Below are 23,892 nucleotides of genomic sequence, written 5' to 3'. Positions count from 1 at the left end.
CAAGTGTAACATTCACCAATTCTTCCCAATATTGACAACCGCACTACTCACATTCTTGGAAGTTCTTCAAATATGAACCACTTTAGGAACCTTGTTCTTAAATCAATAGAACTTCACTAGACACATATATTGGTGAGATGAAAATTCTTTCATATTCTTCTTCATCTTTGATGAGATATCAAAAAATAATATGACAACTAACTCCTTTAATTGGAGATAATCCAGATTTGTGAACAAGTATTTGGACACACTCAAAATGTTGTAGCTTAAAGTAAGTTCAGATAATAACGTTGATGGAAATGACCATTTTTCCACAACGACCTTTCAGCTTTTTGCCGCCGATACCTCTTTAAAACGTCGTTAACAAAGATGGAAGTAATTTCAATCAAAATCGTACCTACCTAGTTGAAAAGTTGTTTGTTGTTCATGAGAATGGAACAAAGAAAACGGAATAATAACGGCTTCTTACAGTGCGCAAACAAGTCAGAGAATCCTCAAAGGGTTCAATTAGCTTCGAATCAAATCACACGAAGCCTTATTATAGTATTTATTGTTGTAAATCTACCATCGCTAAAGGTCAAAACAGTTTCGAAATATAAAATGAGTAAATAAAAATATCACATAAACACGATATAAGAATAAAAATAATTTTTAGACGTGTACATACATATGTGTATATATATACATATATATATATATATATATATATATATATATATATATATATATATATATATATATATATATATATATATATATATATATTATATATATATATATATATATATATATATATATATATATATATATATATATATATATATATATATATATATATATATATATATATATATATATATATATATATATATATATATATATATATATATATATATATATATATATATATATATATATATATATATATATATATATGTATGTATATATATATATATGTATATATATATATATATATATATATATATATATGTATATATATATATATATATATATATATATATATATATTTATATATATATATATATATATATATATATATATATATATATATATATATATATATATATATATATATATATATATATATATTTATATATATATATATATATATATATATATATATATATATATATATATACATATATATATATATATATATATATATATATATATATATATATAAATATATATATATATATATATATATATATATATATATATATATATATATATATATATATATATATATATATATATATATATATATATATATATATATATATATATATATATAGGGTAGACTGGGTACGGTTGAAACAAAGGACGGTTGAAACAGAGCAAATATCTTGCAAACCGTATGCGGTAGGGTGAAGGGTCCAAGGGACGAACAAAGTGGACAACAAGTTCAAACACAAATATCAGTGTTGCATCGCTCGCCGCACTGTGCAGTTGCTTGTAGGAGGTCCTATTGTATTTTGATAACCAAAAGTAAGTATTTTTGTACTGAGAATTTTCCTTTTATTACGGTTTCTATTGAAACGATATTATTGAGTATGATTTCGTGTTTGAAATGAAGCTTGTAGAACACGATATAGTGATTAGTTTTAATGTGCCATTATTGTTAACATTACTATTTTCTGTTTTCCACCTAAAGGAGGGGTTGGGGACGGTTGAAACATTTTTTGTGAGTACGGTTGAAACAACATATTTTTTCAGTTTTCCTGTTTTCTAGATGCCGAAAGTACGCGCAAGAAAGACTTCGAGAGGAGAGGTCGACTTGTCGAGGTATACATACGCTGATGAGGAGGTTAAAGCAGGAAATTCACTGCGAAGAGCGTCGGAAAAGCATGGATTAAACCACTGTTCGCTCATTAGATATATACGAAAGCGAGATGCATCTGGTGAAGAAGAAAATGGGATATGAACTCCACAACAAAGTTTTTAATAAATAGCAGGAGCAGGAGCTTGCAAAATACTTGCTACTAAAAAAAACAGAGAAAGAAGAGATAAGAAAGGAGCATGAAATAAGGTTGAAACGGATGAAAACTAAGTAAGTGAAGAAAAAATTGGATGGAGGAAAAAGTAGAAGGATCGTTAAAGGAAAAAATAATCATAATACGCAACAGGAATCATCATCAAAAGAGGACGAGTGCTATTGTCTTGTTTGTCTGTCACTGTATTCAGAGAGCAGATCTGGTGAAAAGTGGATACAGTGCACCACTTGTAAACTGTGGGCTCAAAAAGACTGCACAAAAGGTGGTCTTAGATATGTTTGCCACAATTGCGACTCAGAATGATCCCAAAGCTAGATTTCCGCTTGATTTATGACTAATCAAAATGACAGAAGTGTTTCCTTTTAGTTTATTCACAGATTATTTTCGTTCGATTTGTTTTTTTTTTAAATGCCATTGTTTTTAGTTGTTTTTGTTCATTACATATCTGTAGACTGATTAATATTGTCATGCGGTGCCATAATTATTTATAACACAAAAATAAATAATGAATAAAACGTCTTACAATATTAAATATTGATATATTTGCGTGTGTTTCAACTGACCCCAATCACTGTTTCAACTGCTCTTGGTATGGGGACGGTTGAAACAAATCGGATATATTTTTTAAATTTGATCTGCCACTAAAAATAACACACTGGGTACTGAAATAATACTTCCCATTAGTAGACAGAAACACGCTCTTGTATTTAATGCATCTTCATCATCGCTTGACTTGTAAAGAGCAATACTATGGACAATATAAGCAAAATTGTTTCAACCGTACCCAGTCTACCCTATATATATATATATATATATATACATATATATATATATATATATATATATATATATATATATATATATATATATATATATATATATAAATATATATATATATATTTATATATATATATATTTATATACATACATATATATATACATATATATATATATATATATATATATATATATATATATATATATATATATATATATATATATATATATATATATATATATATATATATATATATATATATATATATATATATATATATATATATATATATATATATATATATATATATATATATATATATATATATATATATATATGTAATAAAATAACTAGGTACCTACCTATACATTTTATTAAGTACTTACAAAAAGTACCTACATAAAACAGTTCTACCACCAGATGCCGCATGCGTCGCTCAGAAGAAAACAAAAGACTTCCGATAAGATTATTAACTGTCAGAATCAGATAGATAGATAGATAGATAGATATAAAAATTATTATAAAGATAAATTAAGAATAAACTTTAATTACAAAGCAACACATTGTTTATTTTATTATTATACACCCACTTTACATATTATTTACACTTAATTTTCAAAAGGAAAATATTACCACGTTATAAAACGACAATTTTGTTAATTGGAAATGGATGATGAAACATTAGATGTATTAAAACAATTACTACAATATGTTCGGAGTGAGAGAGAAAAATTAGAAGATGATCAAAGAAAACGATTAGAAGATAATCAAAGAAGACGTGGAAATCTAAGAACTAGTGATAAAATTAAAGATAAAAGTCCATGTAAGATTTGTGAAAATTTAAATAAGGGAACTCGATATCACTCTGAAGCAAGGTGCTGGTTTAAAACAAAGGAGGATGATAAGATTAATAATAAAAATGAAGATTTACAAATTACACAGAAAAAGTGCTTGAAGAATGAAAATAAAAATAAAGTAGAAAAAAATACTACAAAATATAAAACAAAATATACTCCAGGAAAGAAGAAATTAGAAGTAGATTGTCTAAGCAGGAATCCAGTATTAAAATCGAATGAAAATGCAGATGAACAATTAAAAGTTGTAAATTTGGTGAAATTAGAAGATATTTTAAAAGATCAGAATAAAAATGAAGACATACAAATAACACAGAAACAGTGCTTGAAAAATGAAAATAAAAATGAAGTAGAAAAAAATTCTACGAAAGATAAAATAAAATATACTCCAGGAAAGAAGAATTTAGAAGTAGATTGTCTTAGCAGGAATCCAGTATTAAATTTGAATGAAAATGCAGATGAACAATTAAAAGTTGTAAATTTGGTTAAATTAGAAGATACTTTAAGAGATCAGAATAAAAATGAAGGAATTCAAAAGAAAAAAACAAATGGATTGAAAAAAAACTGTGTCTACTTTAAAAGGGTCAAGAAGAAAAAAAAATACAAAAAAAAGAAAGAAAAAAAAGAACGGAAAAAAGAAAAAAAAAAGAAAGAAAGAAAAAAAAAACAAGAACGAAAAAAAGAAGGAAAAAAAAAAAAGAAAGAAAGAAAAAAAACAAGAAAAAAAAAGAAAAAAAAGAAGGAAAAAAAAAGAAAGAAAAAAAAAAAAAAAAAAAAACTTTATCATATCACTAAACTTATACCAGTCCCTTCACTACAAGAAGATGATCCGGAGGACGAGTGAAAATTTTACTATGAATTTTCATCCCCAAGGGGGGAGATGTAATAAAATAACTAGGTACCTACCTATACATTTTATTAAGTACTTACAAAAAGTACCTACATAAAACAGTTCTACCACCAGATGCCGCAGCATAGATAGATAGATAGATAGATATAAAAATTATTATAAAGATAAATTAAGAATAAACTTTAATTACAAAGCAACACATTGTTTATTTTATTATTATACACCCACTTTACATATTATTTACACTTAATTTTCAAAAGGAAAATATTACCACGTTATATATATATATATATATATATATATATATTTATATATAACATACGTCGCTTATATACATATGTAATAAAAAAATAAAAAAATAAAAAATACATATATATATAAATATATATATATAGTCCGCCTCCGTAGTGTAATGGTCAGCACGCTACCATTCTGGAGGTCCCGGGTTCGATTCCCAAGGGGTGTAAAATAAATATAAGTGATTTTTTCACTGTAATATTTATTAAACATTACCCTGGACTGGTAACTGAAGCGGAGGGCTGATCACCTTTCCTTCATGTGTGAACGATCAAGATAACACTGCGTTTATATGACGTTGTGCCCTATGCACCATCCTGAGTTTGTAAGAGTGATAAATAGGGGGAGGGGGTAGTTTAAGGAAAAAAGGAAGTATAAAAGCATATTATTAATTTCCATGTATTTCTAAATTTTCTGAATTATTCACGACTTGACCATTTTTTGTAACTGAGTGCTAAAATCACATAACATATATAATGAATACACACAAAAACTTAAATTATAAGCCTACATCCAGCAGTAGAGAGACGGTTGAGAAAGAAGAAAGAAGAAAAAGATGAGGAAAAAGCATTGAAAGTTGTGAAATTATTCAAATGAGAAATGTGTTCTTCCTATATTGTATCTTTTACATTTAACCAATCTGAGCCACAGAAATTTGTGGGTAGGTACCACTAGTTGAAAATAAAAATAAATTTCGAATAATGTAACAGGATATCATAAGGAAAGAGTTATTATACATATTTCATAGTGTAAGAAACCAATGCTGTTTTCTCCCAATAAGAAATACGATGAGCAATAATGATGCTCGATTCAATGGAGATGTCAATCATATCTCCTCAGTATTGAGCAGGGTTGGGAAATATGGATAATAACTACGCTCGAAGAAGGTCTCTGCTTAGCGTTTGTGGCCTACAATGGATCGACCTCTATTTCAGACTGACCTCGACTTAGGTTTCAGAATATTTCAGGAATAACAAGCTAGGGATAAGCTGAAAGGTATGGCGAACTATAAGGTAGTGGAAAATATCAGGGATTACGTATTTATTTATTGATTTGGTGTTTAATTTGTAGAATTCCATTTTAATGTATAAATTTTAAATTTTTTTTTTTGAGTCTACTAAAATGAAAATTATTTTTTGACATCTCATCAAAAAAGAAGAATATGGAAGTCTGGGCATTTACAAGGCTGACGTCATAGGCTGGTTTATGTGATCACTTTACATATGTGTAACATTCACCAATTCTACCCATTATAGACAACCACACTACTCAAATTCTTGGAAGTTCCATATATATATGAACCAATTTTGAAACATTATTCTTGAATCACTAAAACTTCACTGGAGAGATAATGTTAATAATGGGTCGAATTTGTGAATGTTACACGTGTGTTAAGTGATCACTTAAACCAGCCTATGACGGTCGTCAGCCCCGTGACTGCCCAGACTTCCATATTCTTCTTCATTTTTGATGACATGTCAAAACATAATATGAAATAACACCTGTAATTTGAAATAATCCTGATTTTGTGAACAAGTATTTGGACCCACTCAAAATTTTGAGGGTCGAATATTATTAAAAACAAATAAAAATTAATATTGTGACAATTGTTTCGCCTAGTTATGTCATTTCCAAACGAATAAATGTTGAAAATAGATAGTGTCTTAGTATTAATCAGTCTTGATAAAGAAGCGGTTTGCTTCGAAACAGGTTGACATTATAATTAAGTTATAATAAAATATTTATAATGATTTTACATTAAACAAAGTTACATTTTAATTTAAGCATATTTTTGAAGCTATTATTATCAAAAAAAGTAAATAAATAAATAAATTTGTCCGCCTCCGTAATGTAATGGTCAGCAAGCTCGGCTACCGTTCTGGAGGTCCCAGGTTCGATTTCCAAGGGGGGTCAAATAAATATCAGTGTTTTTTTCACTGTAATATTTATTCAATATTTCCATGGACTGGTACCTGAAACGGAGGGCTGATCACCTTTCCTTCATGTGTAAAAACGATCAAGATAACACTGGGTTTATGTGACACAGTGCTCTATGCACCATTGGGTTGCGGATCAGGGTTTTATTATTTTATAATTTATTATTTTCTTCATTTTTAGTTCTTTGAATGACAAAATTTGCCTATCTTTAAAACAATGATTTGAAAATGCTTCTCTACACCCTTAATAGAGGCCTAACTTAGATCAGCCCCTTGGGACGTGGTTTAAACTCCAGCTAACTGAATTAAAATCTCATCAAGTCTTTGAGTTTACTACAAAATTATCTGTATTTAAATTTTCTTATCGCCGCCATTGCCGTAGCGTTTGGCCAATTTTTATTTTCATCCGCACGACTTTCAGAAGACATTTTCAGGCAGTATTAACAAAAGATTTCGGCTGAAAATCACTGAAAAACATTAAAGAGATTCTTTTTTTATTTTTTTTATTAAACTACTATAAATCCTCTATTAATAATACAAAAATGTGTTGTAATAATTATCATAAAAAAGCCTAGGATCTATCCATCAAACTTGATTTTCCAAGAATTTAGCGCACCTACTGTAGAATCGATTTTTAAAAGAGCATCAATTTTACAAATATTTAAAGAAAGGGAAACATTATTGACACATTATTTTAGAAATACAAGATCACAAAATAACTCAAAGACCCCAAAATATAATACTAGTGCAACTCAAAACCGCTATTCTTTTATAGGAATAAAATATTTTAATAAACTACCTGCAAGAATAAAAAATATAATCAATTTAAAATCTTTCAAAAATGATTAACAAAAACATATAAGGCAAACTCCCGTTTGATTACGATTTATTGTTTCTTATTTTTACTTCTTATTTATATGTACAAACCCTGTAAGTTTATTTTTACTTCTTATTTATATGTACAAACCCTGTAAGCAAACTCCCTCTCAAAACAAGAGCAATCTGCACTCTTAGTGCAGATTGCTCTTGTTTTATTATTTATTTATTTATATTTTTCTTGTCTCTATCCATAGGCAATCTTTAGTGCATGTTGGTACTAGTGTCGACCAAAATCGCATATTATTTACATTTTGTGTGGTTATAAGTATATGAATAGTGCTATGGGAGGGAAGGAGGTAGAGGGGAAAACAAAGGGAGGAGGTTTCATGGACAGTTAGGATTCTAATCATAATAGTAACATTGTAACTAACTAACTAACTAACCATCACGCCGCTTCCCCGCAGGGGTAGGCAGAGAGAATAGAGCGCCACACCACTCTGTCCTTGCAAACATTCTTCACCTCTTCCACGTTCATGCATCTCCTCATACATACCCGCCGATTGTTACGACTCCTAACCTGACCACTTTCAAGTATTTGGCATACCTGATCGTGCCATGTTTTTCTCGGTCTTCCTCTGCTTCTTTTCCCGCTAACATTCGCCTCATAAATTTGTTTTACCGTTCTTTCCTCACTCATTCGTTCTACATGTCCAAACCATCTCAACACACCTTTCTTAATTTTATCGATTATGCTTATCTCAGCTTTGCATTCCTTCCTTATTTCACTATTCGCACATCTATCATACATCGTTTTGTTACACATTCTTCTGAGAGATCGCATTTCGACTGCATTCAGTCTACTTTCATCCTTCTTTTGCCAACTCCATGTTTCACTTCCATACATTAGAGTTGGAACCAGGACTCCGTTGTGCACTGCCAGTTTAGCTTCCGCTGATAGGTTTTTATTTGCTATAACTGATTTCAGTGCACCATTCACTTTGTTCCCAGCATTCACTCTCCTTTCTATGCCTTTATCAATATTTCCATCCCTAGAAAACATACTACCCAAATACACGAAATCATCTACCTGTTCCAAAATCTCTCCGTTTACCAATATTTCACATTCTGATCTGCATTCTTCTCTTTCAAAAACCATAATCTTGGATTTGCTAACATTCATCAATAGATCACTTTCCTTGCACACATTATACACTTTTGTCACCAACGCCTGCAGGTCTTCTCTGCTATCGGCAAGAAGAACAGCATCATCAGCATACAAAAGGCAACAGACAGTCAAATTATTCATTCTAGCTCCAACATTTAAATCTTTCAGTTCTTTCATGCAATTATCCATGTATAGGTTAAACATTGTGATATGGTAATATAATACTATCCTTATCATTCATCGTTCACTTTGTGTAATATCACTTTTAAATGGTATAACGCAAAGTGAACGTTTTTATATGTACCTACATACGAGTTTAATATACCATTTTACAGAAACTCTTAAGGAAAAGTATTAATGTAATATATTTTAGTAATAAACTTTTTGTTATTTTTTTTTCAATACATTGAAGTTCAACGATTTGTTCCCAAAGATTCAAAAAAGTAAACGGAGTCGTTAAAATTGAAATGTGTTTTATTTATTTTTTTACGTTTTTGTTCAAGTAACTTCTAAAGGTCTACTTAAATTAAACTTTTTACTGCCAAACTTGTACTTTGAATGTTGGGCGTATAAAAAGATAATGTGTTTGTCGGAATTTTATTTCGTGACCGGAAGAGAGAGACGGTCTAGCTCGTCCCCCAGGAAGAAGGCAGGAAGTTTTATATTCATGCGTAAATATTTTCCGGATATGACATAATAGCACCTCGCAAATGGCGGCGGACGAGGGAATTTAACAACGTTTTTGGTATTTGTATAAAATATTTAATAAATTCCGTTATCAATGTAACAACGAAACAACTTTCTCTGTATTGTATGTATGTCTCACACACACACCCTCTTACACACTTCAAACATGCACATTCACACTCTCTTAGATATCTGTTCAATTGCTTGATCTACACTAGATCTTTTATACAAATCTTTGTGTGTTTCCGTGGTTAACTACAATATAATTGGCTTTATTTTATGTATATTCTTTTAGTGTTTTGTTTTATATGTAGCTCACTCCTTTCAAGAACGTCATTTATCAAAAATTGACAATTTTCAGTTGTGCGTGTTTTTTTAAAGAGATGGAACATTCGAGGACATTTATAAAAAAATATGTTTAAAAATAATGTTTTTTTAATTTTAATTAACAAAAAAGTATGGACGCCCGAACAGGGACTTGAACCCTGGACCCTTGGATTAAAAGTCCAATGCTCTACCAACTGAGCTATCCGGGCAGATGGAAGAATTGGCACAAAAATTAAATAGTCGAATAAATACTACACTAAATCGGCCATTCTCAAAGTTGTTTGGCGTTGGAACCATACACTAGTAGGATTATTTTCCTCTTAAAATCACCCTTATCGATGTGGAAGGGGTCGATATGCACGGAAATGCGATTGAACAGGGATACCGCCCTCCTGGTCGGCATTTTCATTGGCAGGTTGGTTCCATCGATTGAGTGACAGAACAACCTAATCACCCGATATCGAAGATGGTTATTAGGAAATGAGGATATGAGTACAAAAACTTATTATTAAAATCATGCTTTTCCATCCAATCAATTATTTCAGGAAGCTCAACGTTTGGAGCTACGAGAAATCAATTGCCAACAGTGTCTAAAATATGTTTCAATGCGCCAACATTTATTTCATAAAAGAAATATTAATAGATCCTGCCAAAGAATGAAAAGGTTACTAGAAATTCCTTTTTGCAAATCCAGACTCCCTTCTTGCAAATTTGGCTGGGTGAAGATCAGTCTGATGATGTCGGTTACGACGAAACCCGGTTGCGGGTCGAATAAAATTAATGTGGAAAAAATTGAGTAGTTATTATTTTATTCTATTGTATGTATTTATTTATTCTTCTTCAAACCTTTATCTGCACCCCAATGGTGCATAGGGCACTAAATCATGTATTTTTTACGAAAATGGCACTATATAAGTTATCCAAATTTATTATTATTATTATTATTATTATCTTGATCGTTGACACATGAAGGAAAGGTCATCAGCACTCCGCTTCAGATACCAGTCCAGGGTAGTATTAAATAAATTTTAGAGTGAAAAAATCACTTATATTTATTAAACCCCCTGGGAATCAAACCCGGGACCTCCGGAACGGATGCCGAGCGGCTGACCATTACAATATAGAGGCGGAGGGTATTTATTTAGTTTGTTAGTAACAGAGACATTTAAAACTATCAAATAAAAATTCACAGTAAAATCGGGAAGTAAATTTATTTAATATTATAATAAGAGAGGCCTAGATGCTTTTGTATCAGATCTGGGATGCGGTTGGGAGAACTTTCAATAGTCCTCGCAGAGCCTTGCGGAGGTCCAAGGCATTGTGAAACATACTTTGAGAGCCACTGCTCTAAATATCAACATTTCTGCGTAGTCAAACGGCAACAAACAGACACTCGTAAATCACCTTGCTTACACAATAATGGTTTACACAGCTTGACAGATCACGGAGCGATTTTTTGCTGTTTTTGTATAATTTACACCTATTACTTGCGTTTGCACATTCGATGAATAACAATATATAAGCTTTTTGAAAATGTTTTACTAAATAAGAGAGATTTAGTGCTAGTGACAGAGAGACAATGCATCTCAACGATACAAAATTTGCATTTGACTTGATTTTTCAGGAGATCGTTTTTAAAGTTAAATATAATAAAATGTATTCAAAATAAATATCAAGCCACTTATTTAACTTTTTACTGTGCAAAAGATATTTTTAGGTGAAAGCTGAATGTTTTTTCTCCATTTGAATATTATTTAATATATTTTAAAAAATAAATTGAACAATACCATTTCTTCGAAATGCAAAACAACACTTTCTGCCCTGTAGCGGGCAAATATTAAGTTAAAAATATGCCGCTTCTGCTGAGATATGGTACATTTTCTGGACATTCTGAAAACACGGACAGCTGAAAATTTTCGATTTTTGATATCTGATGTTGTTGAAAGGAGTGAGCGATATGTTAATATTTATTTAGATGAAATTTTTATATGGATGAAATAAATATATTTCACTAACTAACTAACTAACTATCACGCCGCTTCCCCGCAGGGGTAGGCAGAGAGAATAGAACGCCACACTACTCTGTCTTTGCAAACATTCTTCGCCTCTTCCACGTTCATGCATCTCCTCATACATACCCGCCGATTGTTACGACTCTTAACCTGACCACTTTCAAGTATTTGGCATACCTGATCGTGCCATGTTTTTCTCGGTCTTCCTCTGCTCTTTTTTCCACTTACACTTGCCTCATAAATTTGTTTTACCGTTCTTTCCTCACTCATTCGTTGTACATGTCCAAACCATCTCAACACACCTTTCTTAATTTTATCGATAATGCTTATCTCAGCTTTGCATTCCTTCCTTATTTCACTATTCGCGCATCTATCATACATCGTTTTGTCGCATATTCTTCTGAGAGATCGCATTTCGACTAATATATTTAATTTTTATTAATTAATTCGGTAGTCATTTTTATCCATTATCCGTTCATATAGTGTTACGTTCATAATGATACGGAATGCATCGAAACACGTGTCACTATAGATATGAAGAAGTAGTAGTATTTACCAAGTAAAACTCAAAATCAAAATAACATTTTTCTTTTAAAATATGATTTTTTAGTCTGATAGACATTTATTGCCAAAGCAAAGATTTTTCTCTTATGAAATTTTATTATAAATTCGGATTGAGCGGTTTTCCGTTTTATTAAATTCTGTCGGACGGGATTTTTGACAGCGCTAAGCGGTTCCCGCCAATATGAGACAGGCCGCCATTTTGTGTTGACGTCCCGTCTATATTTGAATTTGATGTCGTGTTAGTTAATGATGTTTGCACAATACCAAGTCGACTGGCAGATTGTTTTACGCTACCAAACTTAGCCGGGCTTTTACAACGAGAACAAGCCAATAAATTATACATACAAATTTACCACGTTTTAAGTGCGTCCGAATATACTTTTTAACTCTAATGTATGGAAGTGAAACATGGAGTTGGCAAAAGAAGGATGAAAGTAGACTAAATGCAGTCGAAATGCGATCTCTCAGAAGAATGTGCGACAAAACGATGTATGATAGATGTACGAATAGTGAAATAAGGAAGGAATGCAAAGCTGAGATAAGCATTATCGATAAAATTAAGAAAGGTGTGTTGAGATGGTTTGGACATGTAGAACGAATGAGTGAGGAAAGAACGGTAAAACAAATTTATGAGGTGAATGTAAGTGGAAAAAAGAGCAGAGGAAGACCGAGAAAAACATGGCACGATCAGGTATGCCAAATACTTGAAAGTGGTCAGGTTAGGAGTCGTAACAATCGGCGGGTATGTATGAGGAGATGCATGAACGTGGAAGAGGCGAAGAATGTTTGCAAGGACAGAGTGGTGTGGCGCTCTATTCTCTCTGCCTACCCCTGCGGCAAAGCGGCGTGATCGTTAGTTAGTTAGTTAGAATATACTTTTTCTCAAATCTGGATTATCTGTCTTCCCCTAGATGAAAAATCTAAAAATTTGTCATTTTATTGACTATTGATCCGTAAATACATTTCGAGTGCGTCTAAATACTTGTTCTCAAATCTGGATTATCTCCATTTAGCAGTTATTTTAACATTTTGATGAAGAAGAATAGGAAAGTCTAGGCATACGACATATTATATATACATTGTTATTCATCGACAAACAGGGCATACGACCGTTCTAGGCTCGGTTAAGTGATCACTTTACATACATGTAACATCCACCATTTCTTAACTAAATTTTGTTATTGTTTTAAACTAGCTGGATATAAAGGTTTTAACCCATATTTTGTTATAGTTCTAAAACTAGCTGGTTAAAAAGGTTTTACATCGCCTTTACAACTATGTATTAATGTGATCAAGCATACTAATACCAATTTTATGTAAATACAATACTTTTGTCTACCTTCACAAGTAAGCGCTCCATTGTGACATTTTGATGGATTATCCCCACCCATTCGGATGCTACCTAATTATAATATATTATTACGTAGAAAAATAAGAAAAAAGTGTTATTATATATTTATGATTGATGTTCTATTTGCGCGAGTAACAAATACGATTAAAAGAGAAATACAAATGTACGAAAATAAGACTTGAAACGTATATTTATAGAATTTCGTGTATTTATAGGAGTAAATAAGCACCCTTGAGGTAGTATTTTACGAAAATTGCGCCATCGCTCACTCTTTTCAACAACGCCATATATAAAAAATCTTGATTTTTCAGGAGATCATTTTTAAAGTTTAAAAATATTTTAAAATGTATTACGAATAAATATCAAGCCTTTTCATTAATTGATTCGGCAGTCACTTTGTGGTAAAATGTATTAATTTTTAATTAATGTTTTACATAGTAAATACCACTATTTCTTAAAATCCACTGTGACACGTGTTTCGATGCATTCCGCATCATTTTCACTATCCGATTTTTTATTTTCATGATTTCATTTCACATACGGTGTTTGAAAATGATGCATCGAAACACGTGTCACAGTAGATTTAAAGAAATAGTGGTATTTACTAAATAAAACATTAATTAAAAATATCAAGCCACTTTTTGGACTTTTTACTGTGCAACAGATATTTTTAGGTAAAACCTGAATGTTTAATTTTTAGAACTCCATTTTAATTTATGTATAAAATTTTAAATCAATCAAATATTTTTCGAGTCAAATGAGTTAGTAGACTCAATAAACTAAGCAGATTAAAAAAATCAGTGTTTGATTTAAAATTAAAAACATTAATTCAATACTATTTCCCATATCGCTCACTCCTTTCAACAACGTCATATATAAAAAAACTTGATTTTTCAGGATCGTTTTTAACCCCTTACTGCATGATTTTTTTAAAACTTGTAAAAAAAATATATGATGTGTAAATTATGAAAAAAAAAGACACGTATTTTTTTATTTTTCAAAAAAATTATTTTTACCTATATAAAATACAAAAAATTATTTTGGTCCAAATCTGGCACGCCATGCAGTTGTAGTAAAAAAAATACTCGAGTACATGACATGGCTTGGAATCGAAAACCAATATTCTTCGTGGAAATTTGTAAAGCAATTCCTGTCTTTATTCAGACATAAGTTTGTTTTGCATTTTTTGCACATGACAAAGAAAGAATCAGCCTAAAAAATTTGGCCGATTAGGAGATTTTGACCCTCTTTACGAAAGTAAAAAGGGTCAAAATCTGGAGAATCTGGAGTTGCCATTACAGAGTTGTCGGCAAAATGCAGACATTTTGTTGATTTCCTCCCACCTATTGCACGTCATGGTTTCGGAAATTAATGGGTTACCTAGATCAGGATTCTAATAATGACGTATAGAGGGTAACTGTACTATAGACATCATCATATTCCAATGAATTGTTCTATATCATTTTTCGACAATAAGATTGAAATGTCTTATCTTTGGTTTGTCGAGTACAACCGTGATTCCAAAACTATCATTCCAAGATGTCGTCTTCAAAAAAAAAAATTAAAAATTGAAAAGGAGAATCTATATCGTCAAAGTCATTTGGAAACTCTAGATCTTCCAAAAATGCAATATCATCTGGTGATTTACACATATTTCGACTTCCCCACACAAACTTCTTGGTAGAAGAAGTTGAAGGAGCTTCTTGGACTTTGTTTTCTTCATCAGAACTGCTCTCATCTTTTTCTAGAATAATTACATTTTTGGGAGTACTCATTTGGGGGTAATCCTCATTATCTGACACATCATCCTCGCTGTCAAAACCGTTCTTTGGTATTTCTCTTGCATATTTTGTAGTGTTGTAGAAATTACGAGCGTCCATATTTAAAAAATAATTAAAATCGATAAAAATACACTTAACTTGGTTATTGGCATTATATAACTTATTTGACCATATGTGCATTTTTTTTTGACTAGCTGCATGATGGACCATATATGGACCAAAAACATTTTACACAATATTATCCATAATTTTATATGAAAGTGATAATTTTATTACTTAGCCGATGAAAATAATATTACACCAGTGTAATATAATTTTTATGGGGCTTTACAAACAAAAAACTTAAAAAAAAGACACTTTTGAATATCACGTTTGTGCAGAAAATCATAAACCGGCAGTTGAAAACAGTCGAACGCACATCTAGTACAATTAGATACATCTAGCAAGAAGTTTGACAACTAGTAATGCGGATCATAGATAAAACTTAAGTATTATTGCCGGAAACAAGAAATATTTTATTATTTTGTTGTTTTTTATGGCGAAAGATTATTTTGGATCATATATGAGCCAGTATGCGGTAAGGGGTTAAAGTTGAACAATATAATAAAATGTATTAAAAATAAATATCAAGACATTTATTCAACTTTTTACTGTGTAACAGATCTTTTTAGGTAAAACCTGATTTTTTTCCATTTATAAAGTATAAAGTATATTTAAAAAAATAATTAAACAATACCTTTTCTTCAAAATGCAAAAACAACACTTTCTGCCCTGTAGCGGGTAAATTTTATGTTAAAAATATGCCGCTTTTGCTGAGATATAGTACATTTTCTGGGCATTCCGGAAACATGCATAACCGAAAATGGACGATTTTTGATATATGACGTTGTTGAAAGGAGTGAGTGATATATATAATAATATGTGACGCGTTTCGTCTTATTAAGACATTATCAAACACTCAATGTTTTGTGTGTTTTGATAATGTCTTATTAATACGAAACGCGTCACATATACACATTTAACAAGAGTCTTCTTGCTTACTTTTTAATTTGTATTTTTAATGTATACGCCTTAAATGTTAGTTTGTAATGTATATATATTAATTATTGAATTGAAATTGAAATTGAATATTCTCATATATATACTACTACTACTACTACTACTACCATCACGCCGTTTCCCCGCAGGGGTGGGCAGAGAGGATGGAACGCCACACTCTTCTGTCCTGACATACACTCCTCGCCTCCTTCACATCCATACATCTAGTCATACATGCCCTCCGATTACGCAGACTTTTGACACCGCCAGATTTTAGGTTCTGATTGATCTGATCGTGCCAAGTCTTTTTCGGTCGTCCACGTTCTGTTTTCCCTCTCACATTCGCCACATATATTTTCTTAGTCATTCTCTCGTTATCCATTCGCTCAACATGTCCATACCACCGCAAAGAACTCTTCCTAATCTTTTCAATTATTCCTCGTTCAGCCTTACATTCATTTCTTATATCGTCGTTTTTATCATATATATATATATATAAATAAAAATAGAATGCAATCCAATAACCGTGTTTAATTTAGGATATATTGTAAAATGTCGTCAATATTTTTTGTTGGGTAAGTAGGGGCTAGTTGTTACAACAAGGCGGGGCAAGTTGTTCACTCTGATCTACCAAATAATTGTAACCAAATGTTTCCAGACACTGAATTCACAATACAGCTGACCCAGTTTTGAAGCGACTCTCTCCACTTCACTCGGGGATCGAACTTCACATACGACTTCATAATAATATAATAATAATGCCTGCTAGGTGGCGTGGGGTGAGCGGAGAAGGCCGAGTGGGGAAATGGAGGGAAATCGTTGAAGCGTTTGAAACAAATCAATTTACTTCACGCTTCAAAAGGTCGTATAATCAAATTAGCGACTAGCAGTATAGACGTGCCGATAATGTAGGAAATAATTTAAACCGTTCAAAAATACATTAGCGTCAATTTTTTTATTTTATTTGTATTTGAGACTTGAAGTATTCGTGATGTTTTCAGAAAGTAAAAAACCTCCGCTTCCTTAGTGTAATGGTCAGCACGCTCGGTTACCGTTCTAGAGGTCCCAGGTTAGATTCCCAGGGGGGTCAAATAAATATAAGTGAATTTTTCACTATGATATTTATTCAATATTTCCCTGGACTGGTACCTGAAGCGGAGGGCTAATCACCTTTCTTTCACGTGTTGACGATCAAGATAACACTGCGTTTATATGATGCAGTGCCTTATGCATTATTGGGATGCAGATAAGGGTTTTAATAGTGATATTTTTGAATGATAATAATAAAATACGTCAACACTGTTCAAATATAATAAAAAAATTCCACTTTTATTATATTTGAACAGTGACCGGGCTCCGTCGTACATCATTTTACTGGTTTGACGAAGTCGGTAACGATGAAATTCAATCACTGATCAAATAAAAAAAATGTTTAACAAACTATATAGTTTATTTTTTGACATCTAATAAAAGATGAAGAAGAATATGGAAGTCTGGGCATTTACGGGGCTGACGACCGTCATAGGCTGGTTTGAGTGATCACTTTACACACGTGTAACATTCACTAATTCTACCCGTTATTGACAACCACACTAGGTACTCAAATTCTTGGAAGTTCTATATATATATATATGAACCAATTTAGAAACCTTGTTCTTGAATCACTAGAACTTCACTAGAGACATCTATTGGTGAGATGTAAAGAAGAAATAAAGATGTGATACTATTTTATGACTACCAGTTTCGGAATAATCATTCCATCATTAGGTCATTAAAACGAAACACTTACGGTCTGACACATATACATTTTTTTCAAATATTCAAATATTTCATTTTTGTATACATGTCAGACCGTAACAATTTCATTTTCATGACCTGATGATGGAATGATTATTCCGAAACAAGTAGTCATAAATTAATAATATAATAAGAATAAAACCCTTTTCCGCACCCCAATGGTGTATATGGCTCTCGTTATATAAACGCAGTGTTATCTTGATCGTTTACACATGAAGGAAAGGTGATCAGCCCTACGCTTCAGGTACCAGTCCAGGGTAATATTGAATATATGTTACAGTGAAAAAAATATGTAGAATTAGTCATGAATTAGTGTTTATTAATGTGGTATTACAAGGTGAACGTTGAATGATAAGGACAGTCCAGGGTAATATTGAATATATGTAACAGTGAAAAAAATATTTAGAATAGTCATGAATTAGTGTTTATTAATTTGGTATTACAAGGAGAACGTTGAATGATAAGGGCAGTCCAGGGTAATATTGAATACATGTTACAGTGAAAAAAATATTTAGAATTAGTCATGAATTAGTGTTTATTAATGTGGTATTACAAGGAGAACGTTGAATGATAAGGACAGTCCAGGGTAATATTGAATATATGTAACAGTGAAAAAAATATTTAGAATTAGTCATGAATTAGTGTTTATTAATGTGGTATTACAAGGTGAACGTTGAATGATAAGGACAGTCCAGGGTAATATTGAATATATGTAACAGTGAAAAAAATATTTGGAATTAGTCATGAATTAGTGTTTATTAATGTGGTATTACGAGGTGAACGTTGAATGATAAGGAGAGTGATTAAAGAAAAAAGTATTTTATTTTAGTGAAAATTCTTTCAGTTAAAAAACTGAAAAGTTTCCAAGCTTGTTTTAAGTTTTTGCAAGGGTTGAGGTGAAATCTCGGATTTTCGCGTGGAAACATTTTCCGATTCACGGGACACACTTTGAATAAATGATAGAGGCATGCCCCACCGGGGTCGGAATACCCACGCAAACGGGCTAGATTATTCCTAGGTCTCCTTCGGCCCTGTAATTATCTGAAGACTGGCCCGCCCGTCTCTAAACCAAAACTGGGTCATTCCGCCACGTTACCCGATGCCTTGCTGTGATGTGACGCTACGTGATGACATGTCGTGTTATATGGTATGTGAGTCTCAGTTATAAATACAGGGTGCGCAAATAAAAGTGGCCCGGACGAGTAGATACTATTGAACATTTCACTTACTCCTTTCAAGAACGTCATATATCAAGCCACTGATTGAACTTTTTACAGTGCAACAGATCTTTTTAGGTAAAACCTGAAGGTTTTTTCTGTATTTGAAAAATATTCTGTGTATTTAAACAAAATTATTAAACAATATCTTTTCTTCGAAATGCAAAAACAACACATTCTGCCCTGTAGCGGGTAAACATTAAGTTAAAATTATGGCGCTTTTACTGGGATACAGTACATTTTCTGGGCATTCCGAAAACATTCACAACTGAAAATCGACGATTTTTTATTTATGACGTTGTTGAAAGAAGTGAGTGATTTATGAGCAGATTCTCCTCAGAGTATTCAATTTTGTATTTGGCTGTTCACAAAGCGGCTTGGACGTGGATATTTAATTTATTTTTTATGAAACTTGATTTCACCTTAAAGTTTATGTCAACTTATAGAATAACAGTAAAGAAAACAGTCTCTTTACCATCCATTGTTTACTTTGTGTAATACCACTTTTTTCCTCTTTGTGTAATCAATCATTCCATCATCAGGTCATTTAAATTAAAATAAAATGATTACAATTTGACATTTATATGAAAAAAATTTTTTTTTTTACTTTTATACAAATGTCGAATCGTAATAATTTTATGTTAATTTGAATAATTTTAGTGTGAGAAATTCATTTTAATTTTAATGACCTGATGATGGAATGATTTTCCGAAACCGGTAGTCACAAATAAGTGTTTTATAAAGTGGTATTACACAAAGTAAACAAGGGACGGCAAGGAGAATGTTTTATTTCCATACCACAAAGTTATCAATGATTTAAACATACAAAATAAAACAGTAGAGAATCTGCTTAACTTCCATCCGACATCGTCGCATGATAAAAATGTTGAGGGTTAGTGTATGGTGTCTGCACACCGCATATTCATCTTACTCAATCCGTCGACCAGAGTCCAAAGGTGCCAAGAGATGAATAGTCTTCATTTTCAACATCTGCTATACATACTGATAAAAAATTAATTGATAATTTGCTTTTTCCGAAATTCATCACCATTATTGTCTTTGTTCCCATTAAAACAAGTCTCACCCCTTAACCCTCATCTCCACCCACCTCTAAGAATACCTGAATATGTTTTGCTCATTGGTTTTCATGAGCATCCGTCTATGAAAAATATTTAGTTTTCGAAACTGGGCATGTGAAATAAAACTCAATAAGTGGTATAATTCATTCGAACCCTTATCCGCACCCCCAAGGTGCATAGAGCAATGCATCATATAAACGCAGTGTTATCTTGATCGTTAACACAAGAAGGAAAGGTGATCAGCCCTCACCAGGCACCAGTCCAGGGTAATATTGAATAAATATTACAGTGAAAGAATCACTTATATTTATTTTACCATGTGTTATATATGTCATAATACTGTTGTATATTTTATAAGAGAAGAGAGGGTGTGTGTATGTATGAGGGTGGAAATAAAAGAGTATGAACGCTTGCGCACTACACGGAAATTTACCGTCCGGCAGTCGGTTTTTTTTTTTAATAAAAGTGACTACGACAGTTTAGCGTGATCGAATTTACGCGCAACGTGCTAACGCACCGAGCAAGAGCTCCGATCCGAAGAAAGATGGATAAAAACACAAGATATGATAAAATCAACATAACATATAGGAAATAGTATTAAATTAATCCAGGATTCAGACACATACTAATATGAGAGTTTCTGCATAGTAAAAATTTAGAGTGAAAAAATCAATTTTATTTATTGATCCTGAGACCTCCAGAACGGTAGCCGAGCGTGTTGACCATTTCACTACGGAGGCGGACAAAAGTGGTTATTTTTTGATAATCTGCTATAAGAAGGTGAGCGAACTACGAGTATATACTTTCTTTTACCGTATTTCTTTATAATGTTGAACTCTATTCTCCGGGCTACTTTAATTTGTCCCACTCTGTATACATCCCGTAGGTTTAACAAGGTAGGAGTATGTTTGGCTCATTCCACATTAAGGTTATCAAGGCTACATCCCCAATATTATCAGGGCGTCGATTTCAAAGGGAAGTTCACGTGTTAATTATGTAGTGTACACAATATTGGGTAACTTATTCACTGCATAGATTAATATTTTTCAGTTGAGCCTCTTAAGGTATAAATTACATATCGCTCACTCCTTTCAAGAACGTCATATATCAAAAATCGTCAATTTTCAGTTGTGCATGTTTTTGGAATGCCCAGAAAATGTACTTCTTTAAATATTGAAACCTTTTATTATATAAAATGAAGTTCCACCAATAAATCGCTCACTCCTTTCAACAACGTCATATATCAAATATCGTCAATTTTCAGTTGTGCATGTTTTCGGAATGCCTAGAAAATGTACTATATCCCAGAAAAAGAATCATATTATTAACTTAATATTAACCCGCTACAGGGCAGAAAGTGTTGTTTTTGCATTTTGAAGAAAAGGTGTTGTTTAATTATTTTTTAAATATGATAAATATTTTTCAAATCTAGATAAAACCTTCAGGTTTTACCTAAAAAGATCTGTTGCACAGTAATAAATTCAATAAGCGGCTTGATATTTATTTTTTGTACATTGTATTATATTTTTAAACTTAAAAAACGTTCTCCTGAGAAATCAAGTTTTTTGATTTATGACGTTCTTGTAAGGAGTGAGCGATATGTATTATTAAGTACGTATTTAGTATTGCCTTGTTTATAACCAATTTAATGATTGATTTTAGAACTATTTAACTCTTTTTTTTATTCAAAATATTTTGTGTGTGTCCAAATCGATGTCCACAAATCTGAGTTAATCCACTTAATCCACATATTATTAATATTGACAATTTAAGATAGATGAAGAAAAATATGGAGTTTTTCTGTTTTATTGTTGTGTTATTCAACTCGTGTAAAGATGTTTTATTTTTAAACTATTTTACTCTTATTAAACTGGTGTTTCCGCCTCCGTAGTGTAATGGTCAGCATGCTCGCCTACCGTTCTGGAGGTCCCGGGTTCGATTCCCAGGGGGTTTAATAAATATAAGTGATTTTTTCACTCTATTATTTATTCAATGTTACACTGGACTGGTACCTGAAGTGGAGGGCTAAACACCTTTCCTTCATGTGTAATCGATCGAGATAACACTGCGTTTATATGAAGCAGTGCTCTATCACCCTTTACATGCACATATCGCTCACTCCTTTCAAAAACGTCATCAATCAAAAATCGACAATTTTCGGTTGTGCATGTTTTGAAATGCCCAGAAAATGTACTATATCCCAGCAAAAGAGGCATATTTTTAACTTAATATTTACCCGCTACAGAGCAGAAAGTGTTGTTTTTGCATTTTAAAGAAAAGGTATTGTATAATTATTTTTTTAAATTTACTAAATATTTTTCAAATGGAGAAAAATTTCAGGTTTTACCTAAAAGAACTGTTGCACAGTAAAAAGTTCAGTAAGTGGCTTGATATTTATTTTTAATAAATTGTATTTTATTTTTAAACTTTAAAAACGTTCTCCTGAAAAATCAAGTTTTTTGATTTATGACGTTCTTGAAAAGAGTAAGCGACATTTAGTACGCAGTTATATTCTTTCATACGTCGCTTTCAGACTTTACAACACTTGCTGTAAGTTGTAGAGACAATGTATTGAATTGGCGCAGATTATAACCACCGAGCGTCCTTAACGAACTGGGTTACAATTCCAGCTCTTGGGCGCCACCCAAACAAGGAAAATCTTTTACGATACGTGTGTTTTTTGTTCGCATTTTCCCTAGCAGAGATTAACTGTAACCGGCGGGCGGTCTGGGCAAACTATGGTGCGTTATCGAGCGGTCAAAAGTAACGGAAATTTAACGAGGCGTCATCGGTTCGGGTAATAAAGTACAGTGGCCTAGTGTGGATTCTTGTGAACTACTTTAAATGTTTACGGAAGGATGAACTTAACAAATATTTACTGCTTCCTAAACATTTTTCAGTGAAAACGCATGAATGCTCTACATTCTCTTTCATTATCTCTACGTCATTAAACTTGCTGAAAGTACTTGATCAGATTAATGGTTTAATGGATTTTAGATTAAATGTTTTTTTTTATACATATGTGTGTTTATAAATATACACATATATATATTTAAATATACACATATATGAAGATCTGATGCATAGTAAAAAAATCAAAAAGTGGCTTGTTATTTATTTTAAATATATTGTATTATATTTTATAACTTTATAAACGATCTTCTGAAAAATCATGTTTTTTAATATATGACGTTGTTGAAAGGCGTGAACGATATATATATATATATATATATATATATATATATATATATATATATATATATATATATATATATATATATATATATATATATATATATATATATATATATATATATATATATA

At 31.5% G+C, this 23,892-nt stretch overlaps 1 protein-coding gene and 1 non-coding gene across 2 annotated transcripts in view; both read right to left on the bottom strand.

The window, feature by feature from the left end:
- LOC148300306 (uncharacterized) overlaps nucleotides 1-23,892 on the bottom strand; it is a gene marked incomplete at its 3' end in the record, with an annotated part of 112,956 nt that overhangs the window by 31,136 nt on the left and 57,928 nt on the right. The window lies entirely within an intron of this gene.
- TRNAK-UUU (transfer RNA lysine (anticodon UUU)) lies at nucleotides 9,866-9,938 on the bottom strand. Its single transcript has one exon. It is a non-coding gene; the product is annotated as a tRNA-Lys (tRNA).

This window comes from Brachycentrus maculatus, unplaced genomic scaffold, assembly GCF_059751285.1.
Source record: "Brachycentrus maculatus isolate JH-2025_06_01 unplaced genomic scaffold, ASM5975128v1 h1tg000753l, whole genome shotgun sequence".
NCBI classification, from domain to species: domain Eukaryota; kingdom Metazoa; phylum Arthropoda; class Insecta; order Trichoptera; family Brachycentridae; genus Brachycentrus; species Brachycentrus maculatus.
The sequence above is the reverse complement of the archived record's forward strand: the minus strand, read 5'-3'. Positions and strand labels throughout refer to the sequence as shown.